We start from the raw sequence: 15820 nt of genomic DNA on the forward strand, positions 1-15820 counted from the left end.
TTTTCTGAATTTTTTTAAAAGCAGTGTTGACAAGCAAGTCCAGCAAGTGCTCCATGATTACTCATATGTGTATCTCCTTTTAATTGCATACCTGCGGAAGTTCATAGAAAGTGGGTGTAATATTGGTGCATCACCCTGTCAAAACAAAACGACTCATCGCGTTACAAAACTAACTTCCCTTCTTGCCATTCCAAGATTTCGCTTGTGACCTTTGCCGCTAACATTTTCAGTTAAATCTCTACAGTGAAGTCCTTTGCAAGAGAATATTGGGATTCCCCGCAGCACAAAAATGCTTCTCCTGTTGCGACTCCTTGATGGAGAAGGCCTAGCGACATGTAAGATTGAATCAGAGTTTTGAGCTTTCCTGGGCAGTTATTCATTGATATCGCGAACTGAATTGCTGTCTTTATATTTAAAATCTACAATATTAGGGGATCTAACAATCCTATATTCATACTTAGCAATATGAAGTCCTTTCAGTTTTACCAGAAAGTTTTCAAATTCAGAATCAGAAAGTTTTCAGAATCCGTTTTCAAAGCCATCAAATTTTTGCAAGACTGCAAAATTTAGATGATAGTAAAACTGATGGTAGATGTAGATGGTGTAGATGGTAAACTGACCGTAATATGCATCAGTGTATGACAAACAGATTAAGGATGGTTTTTGGTCTTTAAAATTGATTTTTAAGAATTCAAGAATTCAAGACTACCACTGAATTCAAATACAGAATTCAAAAGAATTCAAGTACATCGTTGCACTATGAATATAAAAATAAATTGACTTAGTTTTGGTTTAATCGAAACTGGAAAAGGTTCAAGTTCTATATTTATTTTGACTAGTTTGAGAGTTCAAGAATTCAAGACTACCACTGAAAGTACAGCGTTGCACTATAAAAATAAAAATAAATATAAATTGACTTAGTTTTGGTTTAGTCGAAACTGGAAATGGTTCAAGTTCTATATTTATTTTGACTATTTTGAGAGTTTTGAATAACAAAAGTAAGAAAGAGGGATACCTTTTAGTAAAAGAAGAAAAATAGTCGAAAAACATATTATTGTGTCTTAAAGTTTTCATATTGACTTTAGTATTTGTAGGACTAGGCTGGCCTGCAGATGAGAGGATAGAAAAAAAGCACACACGCATATCTAACTTGCGATATTTTATCTTCATTCCAATATAAAGTAACACAAAAACAAGAGAAAAGGGTTATATCTTATACTTATGGGTATATAATTGTTTTTTATTTTGATAAAAAAGGAACACAAACACAGATCAGTTTTCATTCAGAGTTCAAGGAGTTAGCAACAAAACCAGATTTCATTTCTTTCGGATAACATCCATGCTTACATTAGACAAATTGTGTAACTAACTAGTTTAAACCAAGATTGAAATAACGTTTCTCTCCTGTGTGGCTTTGAGCCAATATTGTGATTTTTTCGAATGGTGAAAAAAAAAGTCTTATTGCTAATTAACGATACTGGATCAAATCAAGGAGTGATAAAGGTTTTACATTTCGCACTTCGATAAGTTTATAAGGGTGTAAATGGCAGTCCAAACACGAGAGGCCGAGAAGATGCAAAGTGCCCAGTCCTTGCAAGAAATTAATTTTAAACTGGATTTATTACCGGTGCTTTCGCAGAAAGTTAATACGATTCTTGAACTTTCGGATAGCATTGATGCCATACAAGTACAGTTAAGTACCATTATTACGAAGTTATCTAACAATGCTAAGACAAATGATGAAATTAAAAAAGAACTGGAAAATGTGAAATCCAACCTAGCAGTCTCTTATGAACGAGCCAACAAGCTCGAAGCAGATCAGAAAAGAACGAATTTAATCTTCTATAATTACACCCCTCAACAACTCGGCGATTATACTCTTAAGCAAGAAATAACGGGGTTATTATATCGTACTATGCCGTCTCCCGGAATAAATCGAAGTGATATACGTGACATTTTTAGATTGAAATCAGGGCTGATAGTAGTAAAGCTAAACTCGGTTGAAATCAGAGACTATATTTTAAAAAACAGCTCCGTATTAAGAAGGTTTGGTTTATCGGTGGCTCCGGATTACACAGCTATACAAAGGGAGGCCCGTAAACATTTAAAGGAAATGTTGACTACTGCGCAAAATGACGGCCGTGATGCAAAATTACGAGGTGACAAACTATTCATCGAAGGCCAAATATTCAGGTACGATGGAAATTCAATAGTCGAGATTAATCATAATTTGAAGCCAGTACAAAATTCTCGTCCACCCTTTAGTGCTAGGCTCCCAAATGATCCCAATAATATTCCGATGAGGCTAGTTAGTGATGCCAGTGATAGTGATACTGAGACATTGGTACCATCGACCAGCACTCCTCAGGCAGTATCGACAGCTAAAAGACCTACTAGTGCTATTGTCAGCCCAAATGACTTGTATCGACCAGGTACTCGTAATGTAGCACCCAAAGGAAGCCATTCGCCAAGAAAGAAGTTTAATGAAAGACATCGTGGTGGTTTTTCACGTGATTTTTATGACAATAAACACCGAAGTGTGTTAGTGGATATAAATAACCGCAGTCGTGAGTATTATCATGTTGCCTTTCCCCCGACTAAGACTAGTAACGAGCAATCTCAACCAAAGGCTAGTGATGTTAACGTGCTAACAGAAGGCGTAGAAACATAGGATATAGAGGGCCATATACTGAGTCTAGTGTCATGGAACATACAAGGATTACGTGATAAGTTGGCCTATTTATATGACGATTTATTTTCGTTTGATGTGATTTCGCTTATTGAAACATGGACCGATTGTTCTCCTATATCACCTCTCCCCGGGTATTTCGTTGAACAGACCGCGCGTAATGTAGCAAGAAATAATAGACATTATGGTGGCATTTTGGTTTTGGTTAAAGCATCTGTTATTGACGGTTATGAGAGAATTAGTAGTAGATCTGAAAACTTGCTTTGGCTGTCTATTTATTTGAAATGTGGGAAGCAATTAATTTTGGGTGTAGTGTATATACCTCCACAGAATAGTTCGTATAATCGAGAAAATACTTGGGAAATTTTAGGAGAAGAATTTTCGTTAATAAAAGAAAGTTATAGAGATCTGGATTGTGTGTTAATGGGGGATTTCAATGCTTATACAGGCCTGAAAGCTGAGATCCCCGATGTGTTGATCCCAGATTTAGGTGATTTTGTCCCAATTTGTTGTAGAATACCCCGAAGCAACAAGGATGAAAAAAGAAAAATGAATGTATGGGGAAGAAAGCTCCTGGTGTTTTGTGGGGAACATGGTCTGATGATTGCGAATGGTAGGTTTGGGAATGATAAGGGTAGGGGCGAGTTCACTTGCCTTTCGGGTCCAACTCCAAGTGTTGTAGATTATGTGCTAATTAATACGTAATTTGTACCTGAATCAATAAAAATGGGAGTATTAGATTTAGTTGGATCTGATCATAGAGCTATTATGCTTGAGGTGAAGATTGGGAAGTTTGTGAACCACGGTTCACGAGTAAGAAATTTCTACAATACGGATTATAGAAAAATAGGTTTAGAAAAACGAATTAGAAATGAGTTATCAGATAAAGATATTGAGGCATTTAGAAGGGAGCTCTTGGAGTCGCATGTAAAAAATAAGTTGAAAGCGTAAGAAGACAATGAAAAAGATGCACATAGTGTAATTATGCTGTTAAATGAAATAATGGGCAGTTGTCCAGAATCATGTGGCCTGACTAAAAAATTAAAAAAAAATGAGGGATATTTTGACTTGGATTGCAAGTTAATGAAAGAAGAAGCAAAATATTTATTAAATCGTTTGAAAGAATTTGATAGCGCGGAAGATCCAAGTCTGAGATTGGCTAAATATAAAGATAAAAGAAGAGAATATAAAAGTTTAATAAAAAGAAGAAAAAAAAGAGTACGAGAATAAGAAGAAACTGGACATTGCTGATGATTTTAGAAATAAAGACTTTAAAAAGTTTTGGGGCTATATAAAGAATGATAGTGGAAGGGGAAATGTTAATACCCAGGCTGTTCCGGAAGCTGATTCATGGCCTGATTACCTAAATAATTTAGAAGGTGATTTTGCAGATCTTCAGGAGGTAGCGCATACCCCAGAGATGGCTATTTATCCCATGAGAGAACATGATTACGATTTAGTGGGTGATGTGAATGGCCAAGAGATTAAGTCAATTTTTAAGAATTTAAAAGGTGGCACTGCTGCGGGTGTTGATGGTATACCAATATTGTTATTTAAGAATTTTCTTTCCATTTTGATGCCGATAATTGTTCTTCTTTGTAATAAGGTGTTAACGTCAGGGCAATGGCCAAGCGCTTGGAAGACATCATTGTTTATACCACATTTTAAGAGAGGAAACCCGAAGGCTCATGAATATTATCGTTTAATAGCGCTTGTCCCTGCTTTAAGTAAGGTTTTGCAGAAAATATTAGATGCCAGGCTTTCCAATTGGTTAAATAAAAATAATTTAATATATGAGGAAAAAAGGAGGTTTAAGGACAGGGTATGGGACGACAGATAGTTTGTTTATTTTAAAGGCATTAATAGAAAAATATGGAAAGGGTAAAACTTGTCTTTACGTGGGATTTCTGGATCTCCATAAGGCTTTTGATAGTGTCGAAAGAGAGTTATTGAATGATGCCATGCTAAATATTGGCCTTCCCCATTCATTTGTTAGATTGATAGTGAGCATGTATACTTGTGTGAGTGGAATCATTCAAGTTGGAAATAGGTTTTCGAAGCTTTTTGATATTAAGCGGGGAGTAAAACAGGGCAGCACCCTTTCAGCTAAGTTGTTTAATATTTTTATTAATGATGTTGTTAACTTTCTAGAGAATAGATGGGCTCCGAAAGTTAGCCTAGGGACTCAAAAACTATCTGTCTTATTATTTGCAGATGATATAGCTTTGGTGGCTAATAAACCGCAAGATCTACAAACTCTTTTGAATCTCATATAAGAATATTTGCAGATAAAAAAATTAAGGCTGAATACTGAAAAGAGCGAAGTTGTTATTTTAAAAAAAAGGAGGGTTGGGGGCGATGAAAAATATACATTTAAATTTAATAATAAGGAACTATTTATATGTAAAAGAATAAAATATTTAGGCTTTATCTTATCGGAAAATGGAAGCCTAAGGAGCCATGTTGATGAAATAATTAAGAGAGGTAGGGTGGCCATGTCAGCAATGTTTAGAAACCCGACGATAATGGGGATTAAAAACCTAAAAATGCATTAAAGAATATTTAACACAAAAATTTTACCCGTGATAGAATATGAAGCAGAGATATGGGGTGGAGAAACGGTGCAGCAACTAGAGTCCTTTCAGCTCCAGTATTATAAAAGAGTGTTTGGTCTACATCAGACAACTCATTCACAGATTCTGAAAGGGGATATGGGCCTGTTTTCTTTAAAGCTACGTAGGTATATTTTAATGCTTAGATTCTGGTTGAAGTTAACTAAGAGTAATGAAGATAGACTAGTAAGAGCGGCATATGAAGAGATATTGAAATGTGGTTTAAAAACCTCGTGGCCATCCCAAATTAAATCATTACTAGAAAAAGTAGGAATGCCTTATTTATGGAATAATAGTCTTTGCTCTAGTGATGTACCAATAAATTTAGAAAGCCAGGTACGATTTATATTAGAGAGTCAGGAAATTCAGCATTGGCAGGGGCTGGTTTTAGATTCTACAACCCTACAACATTATAATCAGGCAAAACCTAGTTTTGGAGAGGAAGTTTATTTTAAATTTAATTTACCGGCTATGATTCTACGTCGTTGGATTCAGCTTAGGGCGAATTGTCTTCCAATCCAGAACAGGCAAAAAACGTTCGACAAAAATTAAGTGATAGTTAGTCCTGATAGGCGGTATGTTTGTCCCCTTTGTAAAGATGATGATGAAGACTTGGATCATTTTCTCCGGAAATGCCCGGTGCTCTTGGATTTACGGGAAATTTATTTGCATGGGATTAATTTGATGCTTCCGGGTATTCTACAAAATAGTAACCCAACCACAATATTTCGAGTGGGACTATATAAAGATAAATCCTTAATAAGAAAAAAAAGTTTAATATGACTAATTTCTTTTGTAGTTAGATTAGGCACTTTTTGCGTTGAATTCTGTTTCTTGTGCATGTTCGTACTGTTGTTAATTTCCTTGCTTGTTTGTTATTTATTTATATTTTTGTGTGTATATGGCCCATGGGTTTTTGAAATACACCTATCTATCTGTCTATCTATCTATCAAACACAGATCCAATAAAACTTTAAAAGAGAAGGCTACAATTAGTAAAGCCTCTTTTTAGCTCACTCTCACAATCCAAACGCTGATAGCACATAAAAAAGTCTGAAAAATTAAAAAGAAGGAATTTCTTTCGCTTTAAGAAAGAATTGCAAGAACTTAAGACTATTTTCATTGATGAAAACGTAGTGTCACCTATAAAAACCAGAGTTTATACAGTTGTCTTTAGTCTGTTAATTAAATTTAAAAAAAAAAACAAGTCTTTTTAACCAAAAGTAAGGAGCAACATTAAAACTCAAAACGAACAGAAATTACTCCGTATATGAAAAGGGCTTTTCCTCCTTAACGCCCCGCTCTTTAAGCTAAAGTTTGACTCTTTCTCTTAACTCTACTTTTTGAAATAGTAAGAAACTTTAGCGTAAAGATCAGGGCGCTGAGGAGGAAAAGCCTTACTTTTAGTTAAAAAAAACTTGTTTTTTTTTATTTGAATAAATAAAAAAACAAGTTTTTTTAAACTGAAAGTAAGAGCGATATTAAAACTTACAACGAACAGAAATTACTCCTTATATAAAAGAGGCTGTTCCCTCCTCAACGCCCCGCTCTTTACGTTAAAGTTTGACTCTGTCTCTCAACTCTACTTTTTAAAACAGTAAAAAACTTTAGCGTAAAGAGCGGGGAGTTGAGGCGGGTACAGCCCCTTCCATATACGGAGTAATTTCTGTTCGTTTTAAGTTTTAATATCGCTCCTTACTTTCAGTTAAAAAAACTTGTTTTTTTTTATTTCTGAACGTTTTTGAATTTATGCATGTTTCGATTTTGGATCTCCACACATGAATAATTAAAAATGAATTTGCATATTCATTAATTTTTATGGCTAAATGGCTTTCTCATAGTTCTGATCGAATGATTTTGAGAAAAAAGTAGCGGGGGAGTAGGCCTAATTACCCTTCAATTTTTTGGTTACTTAAAAAGGCAACTAGAACTTTTAATTTTTATAAACTTTATTGCTAGTAAAAATATACGTAACTCACGAATTAACTTACGTGACGAACTTCTGTATTCGTATGTTTTTATTAAGTAAATGAGGGTTTCATCCCCTCGTCAATACCTCGCTCTTTACAATAAAGCTAAAATTGTGTCCTAATTCCTTAAGAATGACCCCTGAATCATAAAAGCCGCAGAATAAATAGTTGAAATTAATAAAAACAATTACAAAGTAGAAACAATAGGGAAAATTTTTTTTAAGAGAGTGCAAATCAGTTCCGTGAATATTTCGGCCCTATGTCCAAGGGCCGTCTTCTGCACAGTACGAAAACGAGAGAGAAAATATGTATATATAAAAAAACTTACATTAAATTATGAGAATTAAAACTAATCATGTTTTTTTAAAAACTTTTTTTTTAAACAGCCCTAGCATCCTTAGCCTACTTCAACGAAGTTCAACCAGGACTGCCAAAAAGCATGAAGTGAGAATATAAATCCATTCAAACTAAAGAGAACAAAGTGATTAAATGCAATTTCTCAGAGCCAACCTTGCATTCTTAGCAGCCTGTCTCAAAGGCCTTTTCGTAGCTGGTTCAATATTATTATTAAATAAAAAACTACTTATTTTTAACTGAAAGTAAGGAGCGACAATAAAACTTAAAACGAACAGAAATTACTCCGTATATGAAATGGGTTTTTCCCTCTGCAATCCCTCGCTCTTTACGCTAAAGTTTTAAATTGTTTTAAAAATTAGAATTGTGGCAAAGAGTCAAACTTTAGCGTACAGAGCGAGGGATTGCAGAGGGGAAAACCCATTTCATATACGGAGTAATAAATAAATAAATTTGCTCCGATTCGTATATAAATGCAGAAATAAACTTTATCAGAGATATTCTTTTTGGTAATGGATACCCCATTCGTTTTGTCAATAAGATAATTAACCGTAGAATAAAAAGACATTCCTGTAAAATCGAAGATGATATTTCACAATGTGAGGCTACTGATAAGCACTCTGATGTTGTATATCTTCCGTATATCCCAAAAATCACAACAAAATTAAAAAATATTTGCACAAAAAATAATCTGTACGTAGTTTTTACTAATAATTTTAAAATCATTAATTTCTTAAATTCCGGTAAAGATAAGACCCCAGTTACTCACCAAAGAGGGGTCTGTCAAATACCCTGTGATTTTGGAAATTACTATGTCGGCAGGACCCATCAGAATCTAGAAAAACGGTTACAACAGCATAAAAAAGACATAGGCAAGGCATTAATTTCAAATAGTTCCAACAATTCACTTGATTCTGCTTTAGGTTGGCATATATTTAATAATCCGTCCCACACGATACTTTTTGAAAAATCATCACTCATCAGTAATGATTTGGGGATAAAACAGGTTGTCCGAGAATCAATCGAAATTAGTCTCAAAATAAATATTAATATTTCTTTGAACAGGGACTTCGGAGAATACTCATAAAATTCTTTATACTCAAATTTAATTAAAAATGACCTAACAAAATATTTTACTAAACCGATTTATAATAATATTGAACTAGCTACGAAAAGGTCTTTGAGACAGGCTGCTAAGAATGCAAGGTTGGCTCTAAGAAATTGCATTTAATCACTTTGTTCTCTTTAGTTTGAATGGATTTATATTCTCACTTCATGCTTTTTGGCAGTCTTGATTGAACTTGGTTGAAATAAGGAAGCTAGGGATGTTTTTTAAAAAAGTTTTTTTGAAAAACACTATTAGTTTTGATTCTCAAAATTTAATGTAAGTTTATTTATATATACATATTTTCTCTCTCGTTTTCGTATTGTGCTGAAGACGACCCTTGGACATAGGGCCGAAATATTCATGGAACTTATTTCCACTGTCTTAAAAAGATTTTTCCCTATTGTTTCTACTTTGTATTTGTTGCTATGGAAAGGCAGTGTGGTCTTCATCGCTATTTTCTAAATTAATAAAATTACTTTAGCGTAAAGAGTGAGGTATTAGGAGGAGGTTAAACCCTCATATGCGTAATAATTTCTTCGTGATGAATGGAGAGACTTTGTCGACGCCCTATGCGGCACCGATGGCTCAGGAGGATCTAAGGTCTAAGGTCTAAGGTTTTTAAGTTTTAATGCTGTTCCTTACTTTCAGTTGAAAAAACTTTTCGATATTTATTTTTTCATTGTTCTTAAAAAAATGCTGAAAAATCCTGCACCCCCTTCATGGAAATTTTCTTCCCCCCTGACAAATTCCTCCAGGGAAAGTTCCCCCCACATAGTACCCCCCCCCCCCGCCAATAGCCATTAATTTGTGTAAATAATGGTCAAAATTTGTAACTTGCAGCCCCTCCCACGGGGACTGCAGGGGAGTATGTCGTCCCCAAAGACATAGTTATTAGGTTTTTCGACTACGCTGAATAAAATGGCTATATCATAATTTTGATCTGGTAACTTTGGGAAAAATGAGCGTGGGAGGGGGCCTTGGTGCTCTCCAATTTATTGGTCACTTTAAAAGGGCACTAGAACTTTTAATTTCCGTTATAATGAGCCCTCTTGCAACACTCTAGGACCACTTGGTTGATACGATGACCCCTGGGGGAAAAAACAAACAAACAAACAAATAAACACGCACCCGTGATTTGTCTTCTGGCAAAAAATACGAAATCCCACATTTTTATAGATTGGACCTTGAAACTTTTTCTATAGGGTTGTCTGATACGCTGAATGCGATGGTTCCAACTATCACGTGACATTCTAGGACCACTGGGTCGATACAATCACCCCTGGAGGGAAAAAAACAAAAAACCAACAAACCCAGGATCTGTCTTGTGGCAAAAAATGCAAAATTTTCCATTTGTGTAGATAGGAGCTTGAAACTTGTACTACAGGGTTCTTTGATACGCTGAATCTGATGGTGTGATTTTGGTTAAGGTTCTATGACTTTTAAAGGGTGTTAACCCCTATTTTTAAAATAAGGCAAATTTTCTCAGGCTCGTAACTTTTGTTGGGTATGTCTAAACTGAATGTAATTTATATATTTATAATTATCATTAAAATGCAATTCTTTGATGAAACTATTGTTATAAAATTTCCGTTTTTTGATAGTTTCGGTTACTATTGAGCATGGTCACTCCTTACTACAGTTCGTTACCACCAACTGTTTGATTTCTTGACGTTTTTGAAGTAATGCATGTTTTGATCTTGGTTCTCCGCAGATAAATAATAAAAAAAATTGCATATTAATTTCTTTTTCGGCTCAATGGCTTTCTCATAGTTTTAATCGGAAGATTTTGAGAAAAAAGGAGCGAGAGAATAGCCCTAGTTGCCCTCCAATTTTTTGATTGCTTAAAAAGGCAACTAAAACTTTAATTTTTTACGAACGTTTTCATTAGCAAAAAATATAAATAATTTAAGAATTAATTTACGTAACGAACTTCTATATTCGTACGTTTTTACTACGTATATGAGGGGGTTCACCCCCTTGTCAATACCTTGCTCTTTACACTAAAGCTTAAATTGTGTCCCAATTACTTAAGAATGACCCATGAATACTAAAGGCCGTAGAATAAATAGTCAAAATTACTAAAAATACTTTAGCGCATAGAGCGTGGGATTACGAGAAGGTCAATACCTCATATGCGCAATAAATTCTGTTCTTTTTAAGTTTTAATTATGCTCCTTACAATCAGTTGAAAGTAAGAAAGTTCAGTTGAAAGTTCAGTTACTTTCATATTTATTTTTTCATTGTTTTTTGAATAATGCTAGAAAATCCTGCACCCCCTTCATTGAAATTCTCTTCCCCCATGACAAATTCCTCCATGGAAAGATCCTCCCTCATAATCCCCCCATCAACTTCTCCCCCTCCCCTCGAACACATAAAATCCCCCTGAAGACGTATGTACACTTCCCAATAGCCATTACTATATGAAAACACATACGTCAAAGCTTGTAACTTGCAGCCCCTCCCACGGGGACTGTGAGGAAGTAAGTCATCCCCAAGGACATAGTTATAGGCTTTTCGACCATGGTAAATAAAATGGCTATCTAAGAATTTTGATGTGGTAACTTTGGGGGAAAATGAGCGCAGGAGGGGGTCTAGGTGCCCTCCAATTTTGTTGATCACTTAAAAAGGACACTAGAACTTTTAGTTTCCGTTAGAATGAGCCCTTTTGCGACATTCTAGGACCACTGAGTCAATACGATCGCCCCTGGGAAAACAAACAAAAAAAAACAAATAAACACGCATCCGTGATCTGTCTTGTGGCAAAAAATGCAAAATTCCAAATTTTTGTAGATAGGAGCTTGAAACTTCTACTCTTGATGAAACTTATATATTTAAAATCAACATCAGAATTTGATTCTTTGATGTAACTCTTGGTATCAAAATTTTATTTTTAGAGTTTCGGTTACTATTGAGCCGGGTCGCTCCTTACTACAGTTCGTTACCATGAACTGTTTGAAAAAAAATACACAGACGCAATAAATATTTAAAAGAGGAGACTTCAATTCAGTGAAACCTCTTTCTTAGCTCACTCACACTTTCCAAATGCTGATAGAGCATCAAAAAAATATGAAAAATTAAAAGAAAAGATTTTTTTCGCTTTTAGGAAATGAATTGTAAAAAATCAAGACTAATTTTACCATGGAAAAGAAAGTGTCATATGAGGAAAATTGGGTTTGAATAATCATTTTTAGCCCGATTCAAAAAGACCATGTATCCATTGAATCTTCAAAAGAGGAGGCTAAAATTCAGTGAAACCTTATTTTTAGCTCATTCACACAATCCAAACGCTGATAGCATATTGAAAGGTAAGAAAAAGTAAAAATAAGCAAAATTTTTTTTTAAATGAATTGTAAAAACTCAAGACTAATTTAACCATGGAAAAGGCATTGTCACCTGATGAAAATTGGATGTATATAACCGTTTTTAGTCCGATAAAAAATGACCACATATCCAATATATCTTAAAAAGTGGTGGCTACATATCAGTGAAACCTCTTTCTTAGAACACTCACACTATCCAAAAACTGATAACACATCAAAAAGTATGAACAATTAAAAAAAGAAATTTTTGTTTTTTAAAAATGAATTGTAAAAACTCAAGATTAATTTGGCCATGGAAAAGGCATTGTCACTTGAAAAAATAGGGCTTATATATTCGTTCTTGGTACAATAAAAAAAAAGACCACATATCCAATAAATCTTCAAAAGAGGAGGCTATAAATCAATGAAACCTCTTTCTTAGCTCACTCACATAATCCAAACGCTAATAACACATCAAAAGTATGGAAAAAAGAATTGATTTTTATATTGAATTTTAAGAACTCAAGACTTATTTGACCTTGGAAAACACTGTGTAGCCTGATTAAAATTGGGTGTGTACAGTCATTTTAGTCTGAAAAAAAAAAAAAAAAAAAAAAAAAAAAAAACACAGATGCAATACATTTTTAAAAGAGGAGATTTTAAGTCAGTAAAACCTCTCTCTTAGCTCACTCATACTTTCCGAACGCTTATAGTGCATCAAAAAGTATGAAAAACTAAAAAAAAAAGATTTTTTTTTGCTTTTTGGAAATGAATTGTATCAAGCTAACCCTGGAAAAGGCAGTGTTACCTGATGAAATTGGTTGTATATAATTGTTTTAATCCGAAAAAAAGCCCAATTATCTAATAAATCTTCCAAAGAGGAAGCAACACATCAGTGAAACCGTATTCTTGACTAACTTACATAATCCAAACGCTGATAGCACATCAAAAGCTTACAAAAATTAAAACAATTTTTTTTTTTGCTTTTTAAAAATGAATTGTATCTAGACTAATTTTGCCATGGAAAAGACATTGTTACCTGATGAAAGTTGGTTGTATATAATCGTTTTAGTCCGATTAAAAAAAGCCCACATGTCCGATAAATCTTCCAACGACGAGGCTACACATAAGTGAAGCCTTATTTTTAGCTCACTCACACAATCCAAACGCTGATAGCACATAAAAGTATACAAAACTTAAGAAATTTTAATGAACTGTAAAAGCTCAAGACTAATTTGACCATGGGAAGGGCATTGTCACTTGACAAAATTGGGATTATGTTATCGTTTTTATTCCAATACAAAAAGACCACATATCCAATAAATCCTCTAAAGAGGAGGCTACAAGTCAGTGAAGTCTTGTTCTTAGCTTGCTCCCACTCACCAAACGCTGATAGTCCATCAAAAAGTGTGAAAATAAAAAAAAGGAAGTTGTTACTTTTTGGAAACGGATTATAGCTGCCCAAAACTAACGACCATGGAAAAGGTATTTCCATCCGACGAAAATTGGTTGTATATAATTTTTTTTTCGATAAATAAAGACCAAGTATGCAATACATTTTCAAAAGTGTGGGATACAAATCAGTGAAACCTCTTTCTTAGCTCACTCATACAATCCAAACACTGATAACAAAAAGTATGAAAAATTAAAAAAATAAATTCTTTTCTTTTTAAATGAATTGTAAGAAATCAAGACTTACTTCAACTTGGAAAATGTAGTGTCACCTGATGAAAATTTGGTGTAAACAATCGTTTTTAGTCCGTAAAAAAAAAAAAAAATAGTAAATGTAATAAATCTTTAAAAAAGGAGGCTTCAATTATGTAAAACCTTTTTCTTAGCTCACTCACACTTTTCAAATGCTGATAGTGCATCAAAAAGTACGAAAAATAAAAAAATTAAAAGTTTTTTGCTTTTTAAAATGAATTTTAGAAACTCGAGACTATTTTACCATGGGAAAGGCAATGTCACCTGATGAAAATTGGGTGTATATAATCGTTTTAGACCGACAAAAACACTATTTATTCATTACGTCTTCAAAAGAGGAGGCTACAATTTAGTGAAGCCTTATTTTTAGCTCACTCACACAATCCAAACGCTGATGACACATCAAAAAGTATGAAAATTTAAAATAAGAAATAATTTTCTTTTTACAAATGAATTGTAAAAACTAAAGACTAATTTGACCATGGAAAAGGTATTGTCACCATGGTGAAAATTGGGTGCATGTAATCGTTTTTAGTCCGATAAAAAAAACACATATCCAATAAATCTTCAAAAGGGGAGGCTACACATCGGTGAAATCGCTTTCTTAGCTCATTCACGCAATCCAAACGCTGATAACACATATGAAAGCATGGAAAATTAATTTTTTTTTTTTTTGCTTTTAAAATGGATTGTAAGAACTCCAGACCCACGGAGAAATCCCACCTCCATGGAGAAATCCCGTTCCCGCTGAAATATCTTCTGGACTTTCCAATCCTGGTAAAAAAAAATTACTCTGGATAATTACCCTTGACAATTCGACGCGTAAAATTGAGACGGAAAAGAAAAAGCAAAGAGAGTATAAAAAGAATTGTGAAGAGGAATTCTTGTAAAACTCCCGCTGTAAAATTTCCCCTGACAAGTTCAGCCCCTGGAAACTTCCTTCCCTTAAAACATTTCCCCTTGGAACCCCCCCCCCAGCAAAAAATTCGCACCCCCCACTGGCAAGAAGTAGGAAATTCCGCATTTTTGCAGATAGGAGGCCGAAAGCCCTGAAATAAAGTTTTCTGATACTCTGAATCTGATTGTCTGATTTTCATTAAAATTCTTTGACTTTTAGGGGGTGTTTCCCCCTTTTTGAAAATCAGGCTCGTAGCGTTTGATGTATGTTGTAGCGTATGAACGTGCCAGAAGAGCCCTCCAGACGAGTCTCATTCCAGAGTGAGAAGACATATACGCAGCGGCTCACATGAGGGAAGATTGAAGGCTACTCACCGACATCCTGTGTGCCTCCGGAGGCACTGGAGGAACTAAGGTCTAAGGTAAGTCCTTTATTCTAAGGAGGCCTTATACTCTAAAGCCCTTTACTCTAAATGAACCGCTAAGATTGCTCCTTTACTGTTAGTTACCACGAACTGTTTGACAAGAAATGCTCATGATGGTGAAAATGGAGAAGTGCTGTTAAATAACGAGAAAATCAATCTTGTGGGTAGATTCACTTACCTGGGAAGCATCGTAAGCTGAGGAGTGAATGAAGTGGCATCCCTAGGTTTTTCTTTTCTCAAGGCCACTGTGTAAGGAGGGGTGGTTGCAAAAACTTTAGAGAGGGCTCTAAAGTTCGGGAGACTGGTAATTCCAGAGAGATTGGGAGACTGATAGTTCAAGTGGCCTTCTAAAGAAGTAAGAGAAATCTGGAGGTAACTAGCCCGCTCCCCTCCATACCGTTCTTGTAACCAACTCTCCGCCCTCAAAAAATCTCATCGGAAAATTTAGATTGCCACTTGTTTAAAATAGCAGAAAGATTTGATGAATATGCAATTGTGGATTACATACTGACACTGATAGCCTCTGGTGCAGGGGTTATAAATTTTACGTTAGCCCTTTTGTATACAGGTTTTTGAATGATGAAGGAAGGCTTTCAATAGATTGGGATAACAAAGGAGTGTGCGTAGCTCTAATAGCCTCAGACCGCTTGGTGAAGTGGTGAGCTGTTTGTAGTGGTAGCAGTAGCAGTATACCACTTTTCAGTTTCTATTAGTTTCTACTTTGTAAGGCTGTTCTTCCAGTGATGCTCGTATTCTTAAATT

At 34.8% G+C, this 15820-nt stretch overlaps 1 protein-coding gene across 11 annotated transcripts in view; it reads right to left on the reverse strand.

Moving 5' to 3' along the window:
- Positions 1–15820, reverse strand: part of LOC136030527 (DNA repair protein RAD50-like) — a 227783-nt gene that overhangs the window by 121789 nt on the left and 90174 nt on the right. Inside the window, exon 2 of one of the 11 annotated variants that reach the window (XM_065709559.1) lies at positions 92–325. The exons of 9 other annotated variants lie outside the window; for them this stretch is intronic. The gene's annotated coding sequence lies outside the window, so the exon portion shown is untranslated. Of the gene's footprint in view, positions 1–91; positions 326–7599; positions 7672–15820 lie in introns of those variants that run through there. One more of the 11 variants, XM_065709565.1, reaches the window with a different exon arrangement.

This window comes from Artemia franciscana, chromosome 8 (assembly GCF_032884065.1).
Source record: "Artemia franciscana chromosome 8, ASM3288406v1, whole genome shotgun sequence".
Lineage (NCBI taxonomy): Eukaryota > Metazoa > Arthropoda > Branchiopoda > Anostraca > Artemiidae > Artemia > Artemia franciscana.